General features: G+C 37.5%; 1 long non-coding RNA gene and 1 other non-coding gene across 2 annotated transcripts; one reads left to right on the forward strand and one right to left on the reverse strand.

The window, feature by feature from the left end:
• The first annotated feature begins 2,826 nt into the window (after nt 1-2,826).
• Trnat-ugu (transfer RNA threonine (anticodon UGU)) lies at nt 2,827-2,900 on the forward strand. Its single transcript has one exon. It is a non-coding gene; the product is annotated as a tRNA-Thr (tRNA).
• A 1,619-nt stretch (nt 2,901-4,519) lies between these two features.
• On the reverse strand, nt 4,520-6,996 carry LOC147761690 (uncharacterized). The gene is made up of 2 exons (XR_015334844.1): nt 5,283-6,996; nt 4,520-4,649 (listed from the first exon to the last, which is right to left on the reverse strand). It is a non-coding gene; the product is annotated as an uncharacterized LOC147761690 (long non-coding RNA).
• Nucleotides 6,997-19,212: the final 12,216 nt, after the last annotated feature.

A 19,212-nucleotide genomic window follows, 5' to 3' on the forward strand; every position in this document is an offset into this window, starting at 1 on the left:
TAGTAAAATAATATTCCATAATTTCGCCGTTCTTTGAGACCAATTTCCACAGCAACTCCTCAAATGTGCCATGCACTGTACCAGTTGTAATTTGCATAAGAAAAAGTCGCGCATCGCAGTGCAAGCTATGCTCCTGGTTGGTCACTGGATAGCTAGACCCTGTAAGAAGACGACCTGCATTCAGTGGTGGTTGGAAGGGTATCACGTGATACGTCAAAAGATGCGCACGCACGTCAGTCATTTGACGTTTTGCCGTCGAAGAGTGAACATCGAAAGTGAGCTCCCGGCGACGTCTTCCTGCGTCTTCGTCCAGTAAAGCGTTGGCGCAACTGTGTGCGATGCATTGTTATTGGGGCATTTGCGTAACGTTACGCCGACTTTGTTTCATTATGTATAAATGTATATAAATATAAATATGGATGCTACAAACTAATAATGAAACACTTGAAAAAATGTGCAATTTATGATCAACAAACCGACGAGTAGAGTTGTAAAATGTCACCGTGGCATAGGTATCACATCTCTGTCAGTGTGTAGGCCTACTATCCTATATATAGTGACTGTAGCTTGGGCAGAGTAAAATTTGCTGGCAGTGTTGATTTGTTATTGACTTTAATTTTTCTGTGTATAATTGATAATTTCTTGTTTGAATAAGAATAATAATTAACTCTAGAAATTAAAATAGTAAATTATGACAAGTTGATAATTCAGATAACTATAAGAAAGGGCATGTGACAACGTTTTTTTTTTTTTTTTTTTTTTTTTTTGTGGAAAGTAAGCTTGACCAAAGTTTAAGGCAAAGAAAATGTAAAATGACAAAATTATCATAAACAAATGGAAGAACTTTGATATGATTATAAACTTTTTATTTCACATATTTCATAAAAACATAATTAACAGTATATTTTATTTCTTACATTTTTCTTATAAATTTTATAACTCATTTAAATATTCACAAAATATTGAAATAATATAATAATACTTTTTAAATGATTTAAAAGGGTGACAACCTACAAATACATACATAGCACAGGCAAGACTGAAATCCTGATAGAATTCAGATTACTTTAAATTCGTATTGGTCAGATTTTAATATCACTTTTTTAAAACTATAAAATATGCCTTGAATTTCAAGTTAGTTTGCCAGATGCGAACATTACTCAGAGTGAGAAATCATGGTAAATGCATATAATAAGAGACAGAAAATGTAATGTATTATCAACATTTACAAATCCTCATATCTGACAGAAATCACAATAAACGAAGTTTTTTCAAGATCTGCAGTATTTAATTTTCTCCAAGTTCATGAGACTTACTACTCACTTTACTTAATTAATCAAAACTTAACTTACAAAAGATGAGGGGAATTCTCTATGCAGATAATACAATATTTGATATTGTGACAAACTACTAATTTAACATTTGATGACTGAGTAATTAAAAAGCAATCATGTTTATTACAATGTCACACTCCATGAAGGCACAGATTTTGGAAATAACAAACATCATTCCTGTTATCTCAAGTCTCTAATTTCAGCTACAATCCATAGGCGGTATCCCATTATGAGGTTAAAAGCTGTTTCCATTCCCTGAAATTAAAAAGCAGTAAATGTTTTATATTTGATATTATTATTATTTAACTGGATAAGGCTTCAACTTTTTAGGTAACCTGTTACCATTATACTTAAATATGATTTCAATTTTCATGATAGTAAGATTAAAATGAAAGTTTAGGCAAAACAAACACAGAACATGTTTTTGTCAATGTTAACGAAATAGATGAGCAATGGAAACATAAGTCACAAGTTTACAACTATGGTATTCCGATGAATTACTTCTCACCTTTATAGTGCACAGCATTTCAAAAATAAAAATTGTAGTCCATGCTGAAAAAGATATGAGACTATCATCAGTATTTAAAAAAAAATGTTTATTTGATATGTACTTGAGCCAATTACTGTATGTGGCATAAAAGAGTGCTATTATATGGAGCTACAGTTGAGATATAATAGGCTCTTGTACATCATACACAGTGAATGACAAGTAGTTGTAACTGACTAATACCATGACTAGCCCTTCAACAGTTGTAGGAATGTGCTTGTATAGTGATCAGATTGCACATTATGCTTTAAAATACAGACAAGCATGTAAGTGATATACAAGCAATTATGCTGTTGTTATAAATGCTGGCCGTGGGATAACCAAAACAGTACTTTGGCATGCACTATATACAGCCTATAATTCTCAAGATCCTGGGGTGCCATTGGGTGCCATAGGCTCTTTTTGCTAACCAATATCTAAGCAACATTTCTGACAATTTTTAAAGAAATTGTCCGATTGCTTTTTCAGATATTTGATTTGAAAGACGGGGTCTGCGTGATCCAAAATTCACTCAAACAAAAATGGCCGTAATTTGCCATGGCACTGCATTGTCTATATATCCCAAGACCCAGGGGCGCTGTCAGTTGCAGGCTACATATTATGTAAAAAGGTACACGAAAAACGTCAGATTAAGATTTGGAAAAAATTCTACCGTTTACTTTGTCAGATATATGCTTTTTAATGAGGGAGTTTAACATTATAAAGACGCATTCCTACAAAAATGGTGTAGTGCCAGGGGCAGGTAGAACCGGCCGGATAGCTCAGTAGGTAGGTAAGAGCACTCGCCCTGTAAGCGAGGGGTCCCGGGTTCGATTCCTGGTCTGGCTGGTGATTTTTCTGCACTCACCCCAAATCGCTACAATGGTGGCAGCGGTGTTGCGAGATAGGGCTCGCGTCTTTCGGCATTTGGGGGGGAGGAGTGTAGTGCCAGGGGCAGGTAGAACCGGCCGGGTAGCTCAGTAGGTAAGAGCACTCGCCCTGTAAGCGAGGGGTCCCGGGTTCGATTCCTGGCCTGGCTGGTGATTTTTCTGCACTCACCCCAAATCGCTACAATGGTCGTAATTGGGTATGAAGGATTATACCGTCTATAACTCCAAAGATCCAGGGGTGCCATCGGGTGCCATCGGCACTTTTTGTCAACAAATAAATGAGCAACATTACTGAAAAGTTGGAAAAAAATCGTCCCAGTGCTTTTCGAGATATTTCACTTGAAAGAAGGCTTGTGGTGTGAAAACTTCAGTTTACAATTGTCAAACTACATATGAAGCTATGCCTAGTTTAAATTGTCATAAAAACATAAACAGACCAAACACTTGAAAATCATTCACATGAGTTAAGTTGAGATGGTACTGATCGTTGTAAATAGTAAAATGCTTTTAAAATACCCACCAAATTTATGTGCATGCCTCCTAAATAAACAATCCTCCCGGTGCGTTGAACGTGCCATTTTGTTTACCTATAACGGAGTGTAAAATTCCTGCTTTTTTCATTGGCTCCCGAAAATCACGTGATACCCTTCCACCCACCACTTACCTGCATTGAAAGTTTTCAAGTGGGTCGAGTCCATTCGATTTGAGGGGTGACAGGTGGGACGAGTCCATTCCATTTGAGGGGTGACAGGTGGGGCGAGTCCATTTCATCTTAGGGGTGACAGGTGGGGCGAGTCCATTTCATCTGAGGGGTGACAGGTGGGGCGAGTCCATTTCATCATAGGGGTGACAGGTGGGGCGAGTCCATTTCATCTTAGGGGTGACAGGTGGGGCGAGTCCATTCCATCTGAGGGGTGACAGGTGGGACGAGTCCATTCCATTTGAGGGGTGACAGGTGGGGCGAGTCCATTCGATTTGAGGGGTGACAGGTGGGGCGAGTCCATTTCATCTGAGGGGTGACAGGTGGGACAAGTCCATTTCATCTAAGGGGTGACAGGTGGGACAAGTCCATTCGATTTGAGGGGTGACAGGTGGGGCGAGTCCATTTCTTTATATCAAAGGATCAATTTATTTTAATTATGATTTTAATGAGACATTTTCAAACATATCAGAATATGCAGTTCTAAGTTTTGGGTGGAGGAGCAAATTTCATTGTTCCAATTTCAAAAGTGTGTCAAGATCTCTTATATTTCCGTTTTAATTTAAAATTGAAGCGTTCGTTTGATGAGAAGGTCGTGAAATTTGAAACAATTTTCTCTAGCAAACCAAAACCCTTAGAATATGGACTTATATTAAATTAAGAAAATTTTATCTGGGAGGATGAACTAATTTATAAATAGATATTAAAAAACCCGTCTCACTATAAAAAATGTAGGACAGATTTTTAAAAAAGCAATATCGTAAATTCATACAAATTGTATTTATAAATGTGGGCTGTTGGAAATCCTGTAGATGTATTCTTAAAATGCTCTCAATTATTTACAAAATACTGGGCATATTAACAAAACTTTTAATCCTTTCGATTTACGACATCCTCTGTTACTGGAGAAATCATCAATCCCAAACACAATGCTTACAGATCAGTTTTAGCAGATTTAATTTGAAAGTGCTCAAACAATAATATCTTTACAATTTTACCCCTAACCCTCTATTATTATTATTATTAATATTTTATCATCATTTCATATGGAAGTGAATAAGAACACAAGGAATGACAAACGTATTTATTCAATTTTAAAACAAAAGATGCATGGATGTGCGTAGGGTTCCAGAGGGTGAATGACAGGCTTGGTTGCTAGCAGCCAGGTGCCGTGCAGTTCTCAGTATCTCAGTGGACTTCTGAAATAAGAAGGTAATGTTAACAATATCTGACTTGTCCATAGTTCAGGCTCAGATAGCACCCCAAAAAAGCAATCGATTCTATGTTGCCTAACGCCACATTTAAGACCTGAAGTTAGTAATAAAGATATTTCAGATATCTTGCTTTGAAAAAAAAAATATATTGAAAACACTCCTCTAGTTTGTGTAGGTTATCACTATTTATTTATTTTACCTACTATATAAAGTTGTAATATCTAAAATCGCTTTGCATCACGCGTTTGGGAACCATATTTCGCTTTAGAATAAATCATTTCCCCGTGTTTCAACACTGCTTACAAGCATTTTACAGGTACATGTATAATGAAATTAACAAACCTACTAAAACTGACTATCGTTCATTGTCTTAGGATCAAAAGCTCGGAACTGTGACAAGTACGGTACCATCATGTAAATATGTCCGTGATCTTTGTGGTAATATGCCCATTTACTAATTTGCTAAATAATATTTTGAGTGGCATAACAGAAACGACAGGCGACAGCGACAACAAAGAGTAGTAACATACCCGTAAATACTCGTCGCAAATTTCTTTGCATTTTTCTACTCTCTTTCTATCAACTGACATACGATACTGAAGAAAAAGTGCTACTTACGAAACATGCATTTGCTTCTACGCCTCATACGACTGCGTTGCGACTGCACCCGCACGTTGAACATTGCGTCTTCACCTAGCTGTGTCCTACTGCCTACTGAGCATTCGGAAATACAGCTCGCACTACGATGAGCAAGTAATTGTTATGCAAATTACAGACAGGCATGGCTCATTTCAGGCGAGGGACTGTGGTTGAAACTGTTCACGAATGTTCACGGTCTAATACATGTACATGGCGGATAAAGAGGGGGTGTCAGGGGGGATCCAGACCCCCTCCTCCCTTCGATTTCTGATAAAAAAATTACACCCAAAATCTATAGCTGAATAATAGTTATAAACCGTATCAAATGGAGATATTTTCCCTCTAAAACACCCTTTTTCGTGGCCCTCGAGCGTGCCCCAAACATAACTCCAAAGGGGTGAGGGTCGGCCTTGCACTCCGAGGCCTTGTCAATCCGTAAAAAAAAACACCACCACCCTTCCAAAAAATCCTGGATCCGCCCCAGATGTACATGTGGATTTGACTTATTCATTCACACATTAATTGATCAATAAGACCACGGGCGCTAATATACATGTATATTCCATAATACTGTAAAATGTATTCATAAATTACTGTTGTACGCGCACCGATACTCCCCCTCGTCGTTATACAATTTTCATACATAACTGTCATTGTAACTCAACGATATTATATTTAAAATAGGCCATGTAAATTTGAAAAGCTGTAGCTAGGATCGAGGCCTACCAATGAAATCTAAATATTTTCAAGAACTTTTACTGGGCATAAATACGATTTAACCCGATTTATCAAAAGCCAATTGCCACCTCTATATCTCGACTTTTCAATAAGAAACTAGGTAGCATCTAAAAGCTTAAAGCTTCAAAAATTTTGAGACCATAACAGAGTCAGCCAAGGGCACGTTTCGGTGCCACATTTGATTACGTCATGATGGATATTTACAGGTGAAGGACCAGAACAGTCTGTCGGAAACAATATAGAAACAAGGAGTCTGTTGTAACTCATTGGTAGAAATAAGAGACTGAATTTGATCTGAGGACCAGGATAGATCCGTAAATGACGCGTGTCCCATTCACTGTTCCTGAATTCTAAAATCTAGAGTAAAAATATGTACTTTAGCATTGTAGCAGGACGTTAACCAATCCACTTCATGAGGACCCCATATCTTATCAAAATGTGAGAATAATTCTTTAGAAATACCCCAATTGTCAACATCCACACTTCTACTTATATAATCTGCATGGGTATTCTCTTCTCTCAGTATCCTTTCATTTCTATTGAATAACTCCATTAGAAGAAAAACATCAAAAATAATAGGTTGTAATTTACTCCTCATGCTACTTTTTTCTTTAATGTTTACAACATCTTTGCTATCAGAAAACCACTTCAATCTCAAAACACTCAACGTGTTTGCCATGGAGAACAGGACCCTGAAAACAGCTATCAGTTCTCTGTAAGTAGAGCTCTCCGTCGCTTCGTCAGCTGACCATTCCCCGCAACACACCCTTTTAGGTGTCTCCACACAATATCCTCCAAACCCAGTACTACTAGCATCAGAATAAACTACCTTATTGCACTGAGGTGAAAACTGTAAAATTCTGATTTACTACACCAAGGTCTAATTTGACTGCATGCTTTCACACACATTTTCTGATTCTAAGAAAAAGCACTTGAAATAACCATGCTAATATAATTTGTCATTAGTTGTTTTACACTTCCCAACACATGAGACATAGTATAATCCGACCGACATAGCCAGACCTCTGCTCACTTTCGTGTGAATATAATGTCAGATCTCTTAGCACTTGCTAATCTAATATCAAGAACTTTGATTTCCCCAATACTAATATCTATTTCGATGCCTATAAATGCCAGACTCTGTACCTACGACCAAATAGTATTCTCATATATTTACATAAAACCTGACTTAGCAATATCATCTTTGATCTCAGCACCCTGATGCTCCAATCTATCTATGTTACTGCAGTACCACAGACCGTCATCCAATTACATCGAACCATTCTTTGATTAATTGCCAAGTCAATTTTGAAAAAAAATATTAAGTGCTAATGATAACCCAAATGGAAGAACTAAGAATCAAAAATAAATCTGCTGATCTTGAATTTTCCATGAAAAACCTCAATAATCCGTATGAGGATAATGGATATCTAGATGTTGATTAGCTGAATCAAATTTAATCAACCAACCACACAGTTTCATAAACATAAGAGCCGTTCTCAAATGTCCGTAACTACCAGACTGCTTACGGACATGTTTGTTTACTTCTCGTACATCTAAAATCAATCTATTTTTTTCACTGCTATGCACTGCTTCTGTTTAAGGGTTATCAACAATTGGTTGTTTGCTACACCTTTTAATCAAACGCATCTTTTTCAATTCAAGAATAGCTTTTTAACAAAAAACTTATTTTTCAATGGTGAAAGCTGTTATCTTTCCTCATCCCACAGGGTGTTGCTATAAACGGAAATTTATAACCATTTTTATCAAGTCTAGAATAAAAAATGAATACCCTACTTCTTCCCAAAAACTTAAATTGGTTCTTAACCTACTTTTCACGGGTATGAATTTCTGATTTTGCTCATGTTCATAATTATGCAACTCTTGATTGAAACTAACGCACTCATACATGTACCGGGTACTTATCTATTTTTCAATGCTTTCGCCTTCTATCCCATTCCAGATGTTCCCTTATCTCTGGGGTTGGACTCTGGTAGAATAACTTTCCCCTCTGTAAGTTGGTCACTCAAGCATGAAATGGCCCTTTCCTCAACAAGCTAAGCAAAGTCACGACCCGCTGCTGCGATAAAGACTTCTCCGCTGAGAAGTATCGCCACACCTATCGGTCGGTCTGCTGATATAACCTTTTTTTTTTTTTTGGCTCCCTTTTTGTTTTCTTTTATTTTCTTTGTAGCTCTCTCGCTCTCAGAATCACAAGCAAGAGGATTAACAGTATGTTCCTTAACAGTGTCGAAAGTGTCAGCAATTCTGATAAGTTTGTTTCTCTTGCCAAGACTGTAAGGCACTGTCAGTTTGTTCACCACAATAATCTTATTTTCAAATACTGTTGAGTCAAATTGCTGGTGATTACCTTCTATTTTCCAAGATAAATATTGTCGACTTTCAGTTTTTACCGGCTTCGGCATTAAAAGTAGACAGTCTATGGTCGAAATAGTCTTTCGCCTCTTTCTTTTTACTTTCAATTTTTTTCATTACATCAGCCAAGGTAAAGTGTTCGCTTCCACTGGACTCATCAACCATGTCGTCTACGGAGTCGTAATCATAAGCGTGTTAACAGTACCGTGTCAATCGCCTAAATGACACGAAAACTCCCCTACCATAATCCCGCCCTCTTCTGGCGTGTCATAACCAGAGAGAAATTAATTTCACTTTAATTCCTCTCGTCAACCGATTGAAATTATATTTATATTGACTCGCTACATCGAGCTGTACGTGACGCAGTTTAGATGGTACAGGACAAAAGATTTGTGCCAGTGGTGGATTTAGGAGGGTCGGTGGGGGCGGGGGGGGGGGGGGAGTTTCGATTCCGACTGAATTTTTATAAATATAATGTACATTTTTTTTTTTAGAAAATCGAACTCCCCTACACTCGATAAAGTCAGGTTTGCTTATTTCTCAAATTCGTTCCAAGGGTTCGTTACTACTCCACTCGTTTAATTCAATAGATCAGGTGATGGTCGTCGGCGTAACACTGATTACTGTCTCATAAACAAAGGTGGCTGACCGTGATTCTTACTTCGCGTTAAAGGGTAGGTACTTTAATATTTATAAAACTTAAGTTTAAAGCTTAAATGCACAACCTATGACACAAATGCCAGATATGTAATTAACCTGTGTCCACCGAGGTCCATTGGTAGTTGCAATGGCGGATTGGGAGGGGGGGGGGGGTCAGGGGGTCCTGACCTCCTCCCCTTCAGTTTCTAAAAATAATCACACCGATGGTCCCCTCATGAAATAAGTATTTTCTCTAGCCGAATCATAGTTCTAAAAAGTACTAAATAGCACCGTTCGCCCTCTAAGATAAGGGTCGGTTTTGCATCCGTGGACCCCCCTTCAAATAATCCTGGTCCCGCCCCTGGGTTGGTCGCCCTTGTAACCTACAGCAGGTAAGTGATTCTTGCTATTGTCTGTTTTTGATAATCGCCTAAGATATCAATCAAGTTGTTGTATTTGTAGCGGCAAAAGGTTTCAATCTAACGCTCTTAATGGCTAAAATTAATCTGCAAACCACGTGCACTTAGTACAACTGGAAATTTTAAAAGGTGGCGATTTTATAATGAGCCGCGCAACTTTGCAACTTTTCTATCTCCAAAACTAGCAGAGATATGCCCATAATCACTATTGAACTTGAATAGGCAGTCATATGCTGACAATCTGTGTTCTTGAAATTGAGCTTTGACCTACTTTTTGCCATGAACTGCACTTCACAAATTTGAATTTAAACTTTTACTTTTCCTCATGATTTTGTTTTAAATGGTAATTTTCAACAAAACTATTTAGAACTTTTGCTTACTGCATGTAGAGCTTGTCCAGCACAACACTGGAGGTGGTGTCCCTTTTTTCACTTTTCTATACGAATGAGCTTACTCCAGCTGGTGGTACAATACCCTCAGGCGGTATCACCTCTCTGATCCTCTAGTTTTCATGGTTTTTCAAATTCATGCTTCATTTGACAAGATAAAGTGGCGTAATAAACAAAGCATTTTGTCCTGTCACACAAGTATGTTATTGCTTTTTAACCTCATTCACGGATCGTTGTGGAAATGAAATTAGGGGGTGTGAAAAATACATGGTTACCTAGAAATTCAGTGTTCTGACCAGGCTTTCACTTACTGCCTACCAGCTTGCTGCTTACTTTTTTCGTTTTTCTTACATTTTAGTTAAACATGTTTCAAACAACAAAAGCTCTAGATATTATAAAGGTTTGACAAACATTTTATTTCGAAACTTGTACATGTACCAGTTAAGTTTCCGTTTTGCTGATTATGTGACCATCTCCATAAATAGAATAGGCCTGCATTGGTGCACATGGACGCGGTCGCAAATTACAGTGGAATGCTTTTTTTTTCGAACAAAATTAATACACATTGCTAAGTTTAACTAGAAAAGCAAATATATAAATGGGCATTCAAGGTGTGTTTACATTATCGCTAGTAGAGTCCGAATTACTGGTTGCCTATGTGTGGACGAAAACCGCAGTGAGCCATCCTGAAGTATGTATAATTTCTTTATTTAGTATTCTTTACTGAGAAATGGACCATGTAATGCTAAATGCCATCGAACTCCTTTTGATTTTTTCCTTCAGCTGCCTTCAAATAGTGCCTGTACCCCCTACATCTAAACAGCCATACCCAAGTATGTCGTGAGATCATCTTAGATGTACATGTAGTCTGACAAGCGACTTTGCGGCATAAATCTTGCATTACTAATCATCATGCATCGTTATTTTATTTGATTTAATTTTAATGAATATTAATTCAATTAATTTATTCAATGTTAAAAATGAACCGTTCCGTCCACGTAGAAGCGGGGTCAATAAAAACTAACCACCTAGTCTTCGAAATCCTGGATTCGCCCCTGAGAGCTGTTCGTTATTGATTTCTTAATATACTGGGCATCCAGACAAAGTTGTTCATTTAACTAATATGCTGACAAAATCACATTACCTCATAAAGACCCAAAATAACAACATTGTGCTTTTAACCCAAAACTTGGGAAATCTGCCAAATTTGCGTAAGCACCCTCAAGTGGAAATAGCAAAAAAATAAATAAATAAATAAATAATGATAATAATTAATCAATGAATGTTCATTCATTTCTCATTATTGCCAAAAATACAAAATGTGGAAATCTTTTCAGAGTTTTTGTTCACAAGGAAGTATCAGTTCATAAAAAATGCACACTCAAAGTTAATTAAGCCTTCTCTAATAATTGCAATAGTCGTTTTTCTAATTTCCAAAAAGAGATTTCAACATGATTTTAATGCATGGACTTATGGCTGTTTTTTTCTTTTTAACTTCCAGATTAAGCTGCTGGTTTGTACTTTCTATACCAAGGGTTTGAAGACCCACTATGCAAGTACCAGAACCTGCTATAGACAGTTGTCTTGGAGCCTCCAGAACACTTGCAATCCATATCCCTATCATCAAGGGGTCATTTCTTCGATGACATGCTGCGGCGTGGGGCGAGTACCTTAAAGACTTTGATGCTTTTGGACCTTTAATATATTGTCCATACTGACTTACATCATACTAGTCCTTGGAAGGCTTGGAATACTTGATTTGACCCATTGACACCGGTTTGCAAAGCTAAGACCATTTCTGCTTAATTTGACTGATGACTTGTAAAGCACTCTTCAAACTCTTTGGTGCTCCTGTGCTGTAAGTAACAGGATTCGTTTGATAGCACAGGCAAGGTGTCTAGGGAACAGTAATGGCTGCTGAAATTGCTGGAATAAAAAAGACAGACAAACTGAAAACTTTTGTTCTAGGTTTTAAAAAACTGATACGGTAATTATTTTAAAAAAGGACTATGTATATAGGAAAGGCATCATAAAATTCGATAAATTAAAGATAAAATAATAATATAGCAGGAATCTGTATACATAGTTTTTGCTTTATTTCTTCCATAATGTTGACACCACCACTCTTCAAGCATTTTATGCTTACTACAAATGACCAAACACACCAACCTGACACTATAATGAAAAAAACATTTTTTTCATCCCTACCTGGCCAAAATTGAAGAAATCTCACATGGCTGGCACTTATGAAAATCACTCAAAAAAAAAAAAAAAATGTCATGAAAATCAATCTATCACACCTATCATTAATAAAAAATGTGGAAATACGCCCGGGTCACTTCATCAAGGCCCCCAATTCTATCTTTAAAGATGATCCAGAAATAAGCTCCGAGATCAGAATCGGAGATGGGGGGAGACAGAGTTTTTGTTCTATGTCTTCCTTAATGTTGACACCACCACTCTTCCAGCACTTTATTCTTACTACAAATGACCGAACACACCTACCTGACACTATAATGAAGAAAAAAAAAATTTCATCCCTACCTGGCCAAAATTGAAGAAATCTCAAAGTGCCAGCACTGTTCAAAATCACTCAAAATCACCAAAAATCGACCCGTCTCCGATTTTTCCAAAAAGTGACGAAAATCAATCTACCACACCTGTCATTTATAAAAAATGTGGAAACGCGCCCGGGTCACTTCATCAAGGCCCCAAATTCTAGCTTTAAAGATGATCCAAAAATAAGCTCTGAGAACAGAATCTGAGAGGGAGGGGGAGAGACAGAGTTTTTGCTCTATTTCTTCCTTAATGTTGACACCACCACTCTTCCAGCACTTTATTCTTACTACAAATGACCGAACACACCTACCTGATACTATAATGAAGAAAAAAAATTTCATCCCTACCTGGCCAAAATTGAAGAAATCTCACAGTGCCGGCACTGTTCAAAATCACTCAAAATCACCAAAAATCGACCCGTCTCCGATTTTTCCAAAAAGTGACGAAAATCAATCTACCACACCTGTCATTCATAAAAAATGTGGAAACGCGCCCGGGTCACTTCATCAAGGCCCCCAATTCTAGCTTTAAAAATGATCCAAAAATAAGCTCTGGGAACAGAATCTGAGAGGGGGGGGGGAGAGACAGAGTTTTTGCTCTATTTCTTCCTTAATGTTGACACCACCACTCTTCCAGCACTTTATTCTTACTACAAATGACCGAACACACCTACCTGACACTATAATGAAGAAAAAAAAATTTCATACCTACCTGGCCAAAATTGAAGAAATCTCACAGTGCCGACACTGTTCACCAAAAATCGACCTGTCTCCGATTTTTCCAAAAAGTGACGAAAATCAATCTACCACACCTGTCATTCATCAAAAATGTGGAAACGCGCCCGGGTCACTTCATCAAGGCCCCCAATTCTAGCTTTAAAGATGATCCAAAAATAAGCTCTGAGAACAGAATCTGAGAGGGGGGGGGGAGAGAGATTTTGCTCTATTTCTTCCTTAATGTTGACACCACCACTCTTCCAGCACTTTATTCTTACTACAAATGACCGAACACACCTACCTGACACTATAATGAAGAAAAAAAATTTTCATCCCTACCTGACCAAAACTGAAGAAATCTCACAGTGCCGGCACTGTTCAAAATCACTCAAAATCACCAAAAAATCGACCCGTCTCCGATTTTTCCAAAAAGTGACGAAAATATATCTACCACACCTGTCATTCATAAAAAATGTGGAAACGCGCCCGGGTCACTTCATCAAGGCCCCCAATTCTAGCTTTAAAGATGATCCAAAAATAAGCCCTGAGAACAGAATCTGAGAGGGGGGGGGGGGAGAGAGAGTTTTTGCTCTATTTCTTCCTTAATGATGACACCACCACTCTTCCAGCACTTTATTCTTACTACAAATGACCGAACACACCTACCTGACACTATAATGAAGAAAAAAATTTTCATCCTGGCCAAAACTGAAGAAATCTCACAGTGCCGGCACTGTTCAAAATCACTCAAAATCACCAAAAATCGACCCGTCTCCGATTTTTCCAAAAAGTGACGAAAATCAATCCACCACACCTGTCATTTATCAAAAATGTGGAAACGCGCACGGGTCACTTCATCAAGGACCCCAATTCTAGCTTTAAAGATGATCCAAAAATAAGCTCTGAGAACAGAATCTGAGAGGGGGGGGGAGAGAGAGAGTTTTTGCTCTATTTCTTCCTTAATGTTGACACCACCACTCTTCCAGCACTTTATTCTTACTACAAATGACCGAACACACCTACCTGACTCTATAATGAAGAAAAAAATTTTCATCCCTACCTGGCCAAAATTGAAGAAATCTCACAGTGCCGGCACTGTTCAAAATCACTCAAAACCACCAAAAATCGACCCGTCTCCAATTTTTCCAAAAAGTGACGAAAATCAATCTACCACACCTGTCATTCATCAAAAATGTGGAAACGCGCCCGGGTCACTTCATCAAGGCCCCCAATTCTAGCTTTAAAGATGATCCAAAAATAAGCTCTGAGAACAGAATCTGAGAGGGGGGGGGGAGAGACAGAGTTTTTGCTCTATTTCTTCCTTAATGTTGACACCACCACTCTTCCAGCACTTTATTCTTACTACAAATGACCGAACACACCTACCTGATACTATAATGAAGAAAAAAAATTTCATCCCTACCTGGCCAAAATTGAAGAAATCTCACAGTGCCGGCACTGTTCAAAATCACTCAAAATCACCAAAAATCGACCCGTCTCCGATTTTTCCAAAAAGTGACGAAAATCAATCTACCACACCTGTCATTCATAAAAAATGTGGAAACGCGCCCGGGTCACTTCATCAAGGCCCCCAATTCTAGCTTTAAAAATGATCCAAAAATAAGCTCTGGGAACAGAATCTGAGAGGGGGGGGGGAGAGAGAGAGTTTTTGCTCTATTTCTTCCTTAATGTTGACACCACCACTCTTCCAGCACTTTATTCTTACTACAAATGACCGAACACACCTACCTGACACTATAATGAAGAAAAAAAATTTTCATCCTGGCCAAAATTGAAGAAATCTCACAGTGCCGGCACTGTTCAAAATCACTCAAAATCACCAAAAATCGACCCGTCTCCGATTTTTCCAATAAGTGACGAAAATCAATCTACCACACCTGTCATTCATAAAAAATGTGGAAACGCGCCCGGGTCACTTCATCAAGGCCCCCAATTCTAGCTTTAAAGATGATCCAAAAATAAGCTCTGAGAACAGAATCTGAGAGGGGGGGGGAGAGAGAGTTTTTGCTCTATTTCTTCCTTAATGTTGACACCACCACTCTTCTAGCACTTTATTCTTACTACAAATGACCGAACACACCTACCTGACACTATAATGAAGAAAAAAAATTTTCATCCTGGCCAAAATTGAAGAAATCTCACAGTGCCGGCACTGTTCAAAATCACTCAAAATCACCAAAAATCGACCCGTCTCCGATTTTTCCAAAAAGTGACGAAAATCAATCTACCACACCTGTCATTCATCAAAAATGTGGAAACGCGCCCGGGTCACTTCATCAAGGCCCCCAATTCTAGCTTTAAAGATGATCCAAAAATAAGGTCTGAGAACAGAATCTGAGAGGGGGGGGGGAGAGAGAGTTTTTGCTCTATTTCTTCCTTAATGTTGACACCACCACTCTTCCAGCACTTTATTCTTACTACAAATGACCGAACACACCTACCTGACTCTATAATGAAGAAAAAAATTTTCATCCCTACCTGGCCAAAATTGAAGAAATCTCACAGTGCCGGCACTGTTCAAAATCACTCAAAACCACCAAAAATCGACCCGTCTCCGATTTTTCCAAAAAGTGACGAAAATCAATCTACCACACCTGTCATTCATCAAAAATGTGGAAACGCGCCCGGGTCACTTCATCAAGGCCCCCAATTCTAGCTTTAAAGATGATCCAAAAATAAGGTCTGAGAACAGAATCTGAGAGGGGGGGGGGAGAGAGAGTTTTTGCTCTATTTCTTCCTTAATGTTGACACCACCACTCTTCCAGCACTTTATTCTTACTACAAATGACCGAACACACCTACCTGACTCTATAATGAAGAAAAAAATTTTCATCCCTACCTGGCCAAAATTGAAGAAATCTCACAGTGCCGGCACTGTTCAAAATCACTCAAAACCACCAAAAATCGACCCGTCTCCGATTTTTCCAAAAAGTGACGAAAATCAATCTACCACACCTGTCATTCATAAAAAATGTGGAAACGCGCCCGGGTCACTTCATCAAGGCCCCCAATTCTAGCTTTAAAGATGATCCAAAAATAAGCCCTGAGAACAGAATCTGAGAGGGGGGGGGGGAGAGAGAGAGAGTTTTTGCTCTAATTCTTCCTTAATGTTGACACCACCACTCTTCCAGCACTTTATTCTTACTACAAATGACCAAACACACCTACCTGACACTATAATGAAGAAAAAAATTTTCATCCTGACCAAAATTGAAGAAATCTCACAGTGCCGGCACTGTTCAAAATCACTCAAAATCACCAAAAATCGACCCGTCTCCGATTTTTCCAAAAAGTGACGAAAATCAATCTACCACACCTGTCATTCATAAAAAATGTGGAAACGCGCCCGGGTCACTTCATCAAGGCCCCCAATTCTAGCTTTAAAGATGATCCAAAAATAAGCTCTGAGAACAGAATCTGAGAGGGGGGGGGGAGAGACAGAGTTTTTGCTCTATTTCTTCCTTAATGTTGACACCACCACTCTTCCAGCACTTTATTCTTACTACAAATGACCGAACACACCTACCTGACACTATAAAGAAGAAAAAAAATTTCATCCCTACCTGGCCAAAACTGAAGAAATCTCACAGTGCCGGCACTGTTCAAAATCACTCAAAATCACCAAAAATCGACCCGTCTCCGATTTTTCCAAAAAGTGACGAAAATCAATCTACCACACCTGTCATTCATCAAAAATGTGGAAACGCGCCCGGGTCACTTCATCAAGGCCCCCAATTCTAGCTTTAAAGATGATCCAAAAATAAGCTCTCATAACAGAATCTGAGAGGGGGGGGGAGAGAGAGTTTTTGCTCTATTTCTTCCTTAATGTTGACACCACCACTCTACCAGCACTTTATTCTTACTACAAATGACCGAACACACCTACCTGACACTATAATGAAGAAAAACAAGGCAGCAAAGCTGTCAAATGTACAGACAAAAAGCAGGAAATAACTATGCACAAAATAGGCTACTGTCAATTCTGATGCAAAAGTACATTATGTTAAACTGCAAATTCAACATCAAATTTTAATTATGCTCAACAGGTAATACCAATGAAAGTAAAATGTGTAACAAGCATAAGGCTTCAGGCCCATGGCAGCTCAAGTTCACACTTTGAAAATGTATAACTTCCAGAAAAAGAAGCCAATTAGACTGCTTTTCCAACTCAGGCTGCATTTTAGTCCTGTATTTCTTTTCTGAACGTTTGGCAATCATCAGTAACATGGTTTTCCCATAATTGTCATCATGGCAGCAGCACCCAAAATTGTGTTTTCTTCTATTCTGATGCAATATTACATAGTGGTTAACAGCATAATGACCGTCAATTTTTAATAATAAAATATGCGTATCATGGATTTTCAGAAAATGTGACTAGCATGTGTCTTCAAGCCCATGGAACTTCAAAGTCACACCTTGAAAATGCCAATATGTGAAAAATTAAATTTTCACAAAAAAAAACTGTTTAACTAGCAGAAAGAATTACCAAACAGACTGCATTGCCTACTGAAGCTGTATTTTAGTCCCATGTTTCTTTCCTGTAAGTTTGAGAACAGTAAGTGACATGATTTTTCTTAAATGGTCATCATGGGAGCAGTGCCCAAAATATTTTTTTCCAAATTTTGATGCAATATTACATAATGTTTAACAGCATAATGACCATCAATTTTTAATAATAAAATATTAGTATTATGGATATTCAGAAAATGTGACTAGCAAAGGTCTTCAGGCCCATGGAACTTCAAAGTCACAACTTGAAAATACCAAAATGTAAACAAGACAGCACTGTTCTGAAATGTTTTTTTTTTTCCATTTTTAACACTTTTTTAACATAAAACAAAATTAACAGTTTACTGCCATTTTTATATGATCAACTAAGACAATTGATGAGATGTGAAAAATATCAATAAAACGGTGTCAAATGTCCAATTTCCTCCATTCTGAGTTTCTGAACATAGTGAATGATTGAATCTTATCAACTGCAGTGATATGAGTTTATTTCCATTTTTGAAACTTTATTACACAATACACGATAACAAGTTTACCATCATTTTTACAAAATCAACTAACAATGTTGTAAAGATGCAGGGAATGTCAAACAAACACTTTTACTTATCTTATTAATTAAATAATGAAACTGTTAACATGCCTAAAAATTGAATCTGAGGAAATGTGAAACAAGACAGCACTATTCTGAAATGGGTTTATTTCCATTTTTAACACTTTTTTAACATAAAACAAAATTAACAGTTTACTGCCATTTTTATATGATCAACTAAGAAAATTGATGAGATGTGAAAAATATCAATAGAACAGTGTCAAATGTCCAATTTCCTCCATTCTGAGTTTCTGAACATAGTGAATGATTGAATCTTACAAACTGCAATGATATGAGTTTATTTCCATTTTTGACACCTTATTACACAATACACGATTACAAGTTTACCATCATTTTTATGTAATCAACTAACAATGTTGTAAAGATGCAGGAAATGTCAAACAAACACTTTTACGTATCTTATTAATTAAATAATGAGACTGTTAACATGCCTAAAAATTGAATATGAGGAAATGTGAAACAAGACAGCACTATTCTGAAATGGGTTTATTTCCATTTTTAACACTTTTTTAACATAAAACAAAATTAACAGTTTACTGCCATTTTTATATGATCAACTAAGAAAATTGATGAGATGTGAAAAATATCAATAGAACAGTGTCAAATGTCCAATTTCCTCCATTCTGAGTTTCTGAACATAGTGAATGATTGAATCTTACAAACTGCAATGATATGAGTTTATTTCCATTTTTGACACCTTATTACACAATACACGATTACAAGTTTACCATCATTTTTACGTAATCAACTAACAATGTTGTAAAGATGCAGGAAATGTCAAACAAATGAGACTGTTAACATGCCTAAGAATTGAATCTGAGGAAATGTGAAAAAACAGCATAACTTATAAAATAATGGTCCGATTATGCTGATTTTCAAACTTGACCTGCGTTTTAGTAAGATTGATTACTCCTGTGAGTTTCATGACAACAG

Source organism: Lingula anatina, chromosome 5 (assembly GCF_051362555.1).
Source record: "Lingula anatina isolate TDL-2025a chromosome 5, LinAna3.0, whole genome shotgun sequence".
In the NCBI taxonomy this organism is placed as follows: Eukaryota; Metazoa; Brachiopoda; class Lingulata; order Lingulida; family Lingulidae; genus Lingula; species Lingula anatina.